We start from the raw sequence: 4,328 nt of genomic DNA on the forward strand, positions 1-4,328 counted from the left end.
TGGGCCACACAGTGAGATGCTATCTCAAAAAAAAAAAAAAAAAAAAAAAAAAAAGGTTAGTGGACTGGAAAGCATTACTAATTAATTTTTGTAGAGCTGATGAGATGATGTGATTTAGCAATAGGGTCCACCTACAGTAGAAAGAACTGGGAGAAGTACAAACTCTTCAGGTGTCTTGTATTTAGTCAGTCCTCACACACTTTAAAGCAAGACTGCAAAAAGAGCAAGCAAGCCAAAAGCTCTCCCACACAAACTCTTAACTTAGAGCTTCGAAAGGAGAAGTTCTTTTGTATAGGAACTGTGTCCTACCTCTGCTCACAGTTGTTACAGACAAATCTTGTAATTTTAACCACCACATTCATCTTTAACACAGCTTTCTGAAACCACAGTAGCAATTATACCTGCATTTTCATTACATATGTATGTGTAATGTATATATATGTAATATATATATGTATATATATAGTTCCCTTTTTCACCTGGTAAACTGATGTTTCATATTTTACTTGGCATCCTGAGCTTTTCCCCAAAAGATCACAGCATCTGCATTTTGATTCGTATGAAACTTCTTTGGTCATAGAACATTAGCACATGCTGATTTTTAATTTTCCTTATTTGTATTTTTAAAAATGTTTTTAAAGAATTGTCTCTTGGAGTTCATTAATAACATAGTCCATTATAAATGGTCAAGTCAGCAACTTTATGGTCAAATTCATCCATATTGTCAATGGCACAGCAAAATAGGTAAACCGTACCAGTGAGAGTGTCAAGTAGTATAGTCCTTCTGGAGGGCTATGTGACAATATTTTTTCTTTGCCTTAAACATGGTAATACCCTTCATTCTTTGTGGGCTTTACCCTACAAAATAATAGGAAATGCTGGCAGTATTATGTTAGCTGTGGGGAGCTGAGAGGTGCATTGAATAAGCTGCATGTTTGAGTTTGGCACAGCCCCAAACCACAGAAGGGAGCAAGTAGAGTTATGCCCAGTAAATTGCACGCTTGGATTGGCACAGCCTCAGCTGCAGAAGTGGGCAAGATGCAGTACAGCTGTTTTTCCTTTAATGTTTACATTTAGAGAGAAGCTGTCACAGGTTCCTCCTGTTCCTGAGAATTACAATGTCACGTCCCCTCCTCCGAGAACTGCCTCTCTGCCTTGTGTTGCTACTGTACATAATAAACTCACTGGAGGTGGAGAGGGCTGGTGTGTCTCCATCCGAGCACACAGCCTACCTGGCCCCAGCTTTATGCATGTTTGGTCTTCTGTCTGTTGTCTTTTCTGCATCTCCCGTCACCTCAGTTAGGTTTCTAGGACAAGTTGGTGCGTGAGGCAACAATAAAATGGAAATGGCTTAAGTATCCAACACTGAGAGTGATTACATAAATTATAGCACATGTATATGAACTATGCATATATAATGAAGTGAAAAAGCTGGGCACCCATGGCTCACACCTGTAATCCTAGCTATTCAGGAGGCAGGGATCAGGAGGATTGCAGTTCAAAGCCAGCCAGGGCAAATAGTTCCATGAGATCCTGCCTTGTGAAAAACCCTTCACAAAAATAAGGCTGGTGGAGTGGCTCCAGGTGACGGACCTGAGTTTAAGCCCCAGTACTACAAAAAAAAAAAAAAAAAAAAGTGAAAAGATAAATTGTGCCTTTGTATCTTATCCTTTATGTAATCTTGTATGTAGAACGCACCAAAATCTACATGGAATCAGGCGCTGGTGGCTCACGCCCATAATCCATGGGAGGCTGAGATCAAGAGAATGGAGGTTTGAGGCCAACCCCAGCAAATAATTCAAGAGTCCCAATCTTCAAAATAATCAGAGCAAAATGGACGGAAGACATGGCTCAAGCAGTAGAGTGCCTGCTTTGCAAGCATAAAGCCCTAAATTCAAACCCTAGTCTCACCAAAAAAAAAAAAAAAAAGTATTGGAAACATAGTAATTCATTAGCTAAGTATTTTGTTTTGCTGGTTTTTTGTTTTGTTTTTAAGTGTTGGGGATTGAACCCAGGGTCTCATGCATGCAAAGTTTGTACTCTACCTCTGAGCTATATCCCCAGCCCTCTCAGTGTTTAAGAGTTACGTGAGGCACAAGATTTAACTAAAACCTGCAAGTAGTAACTTCATTTTTCTCCTGTGAAAGAGGAAGATCCATTGTCTACCCTCTATATTTCTGTACTAAATGGCGTTGTAAACACCAAAAGTTGAAACAGACTCACATCTGAAAATATTTGTATTAGAGTTACAAAGATGAATAAAATAGCCCTAAAGCTATGTGCATGAATATTAGACCTACCCCCAAGAGACTAACTGAACAAGAATACATTTTCACAGGATTAATTGGAAAGAAAACATTGTATTTGTCTGGAGTCCTCTCAACCCCCATCCAAGCACAACCTTCATAAGAGCTGTGGATTGTTTTGAAGAGGTAATATTGACCTGAAGAGGAGAATAGCAACAGTCTATAATTTGAGGAGCTTTGAGCAAACTGGAGTTCAACTAATGATTATATTTAAGATCTCTATAAATACTGCCATTTTATAATTCTTTGAAAGTGCGGTGTCTTAAAATAATTCTTGGGTTAGGAGTGTGACTCAAGTGGTAGAGTACTTGCCTGCAATGCAAGACCCTGGACCTCAGTACAGTTAAAAAAAAAATCTAACCCATCACTATAGGAAAAATTCGCCATTGTTTCTTTGAGCCATAAAAGTCTCAGTCTTTAAATTACAGTTCAATGACAGACACACAGGAAGCTGGGGTAGGAAACTACCATACCTGGAAGAGGCTAAGACTTTGCTCCTGGAAGAACCTTTTCCAAAAGACAGGTGACTCTGACATTAGCAGACAAACAGTGCACTCTTTAGGTTTGAGTGCTGACCTTAAGGGGTGGTCTGAAACAGTCTGGCAAAAGTGAGTCTGCCCTGTCCCTGGAGAAATAGACTCAATAGGCCATTACTTAGTTAACACTTTCTTTACTTGAAAAAAAAACCAAACGAATTACACAGGCAAAGACGTTATTTCTCTAAACAGTAAATTATGATTATAATTTTGAGAAAGAAATTAACCCTCTGAAAGAGCTCAGTACTGAATCAGTGGGTTTTTATAAACATTTCTTGTTGTGTTATGAAGAAACTCAATTTATTATCATCTGTGTTTGACATAAGATTGTATTTTTCCAATCATTCTTCTGATTTCTGGAAAGAAATCAGGATTTGACAACAAGAATTTTAAGTTAATTCTATTTGTGCACTTCTTAAGCTATAAAGGAACACCATAATGAGCTAAATCATTTATTCTATTACTGTAGCATTAGAGATTCAGGTTGAAAGTCAGGTGTGGACACTCATGCCCATAATCCCCACACCCAGGAGGATCTCAAGTTCAAGGCCAACCTGGGCTACGTTAAAAGACCCTATCTCAAAAAAGTAAAAAAAAAAAAAAACCAGTATAAGTAAAAGTAATATACAGACAGGTTAACTTTTGAATGTAGAAGAGGAAATTTTATTAGGTAAAAGCAATGGGTTTAAAAATGTAACAAAAGTACTTTATGTAATCCAAAATTCCATTTTATACTAATGTACAGAAAATCACATTATAGAATGCATTTATACCATTTATAGTTAATGTAATTCATTACACTTGTAGTACAGTCAAAATTTAAGTGATTTTTCTTTAGTCAATCTAATTTGATAAAAATTGAATCAAAAATTATTTATTGGGTTATTTCTATTATTGATCTGGCACCTTTATTGGTAGTATTCTTTTATCTTTTCTGTTTCCTATTTATTTTTAGAAGCCTACAGTTCTATGTCCTTTTATATTCTCCAAATCGATTATCTCTGGTGTTTTTAGACTCTTACACCTCTTTAAACTTAATGACTTAATTTTTTTTTCTCAGTGCTGGGGTTTGAACTCAGGGCCTCACACTTGCTAGGCATGCGCTTTACCACTTGAGCCACCCCACCAGTATTAGACTTAATTCTCTTAAAGCAGTTTCATATGTATTTGAACTTTTTGGTAAATTTTTCTTCCTTTCCCCCCTGTACCTACTACCCCCATTGTAATGCACTTGGTCTGATTTTTAGCTAGTTTAGTTATTAGAATGAATGTTTAAGTTATCACCCTACCTCACAGTTAGGATTTGTGACTCAACTTCCCTGTATACTATTAACTATAGATCTCTTTGTGTAACTCTTTACTAAAACATTTGAAGAAACAGGCATAAAAATAAACATTTCTAAAAATGTAATATTTTGACATTGCACAAAACCCCCAAAATAATCATAAGGAATTGGATACAGGTAACCAAAAGTAAAACTATGAG

Source organism: Castor canadensis, chromosome 3 (genome assembly GCF_047511655.1).
Source record: "Castor canadensis chromosome 3, mCasCan1.hap1v2, whole genome shotgun sequence".
Lineage (NCBI taxonomy): Eukaryota > Metazoa > Chordata > Mammalia > Rodentia > Castoridae > Castor > Castor canadensis.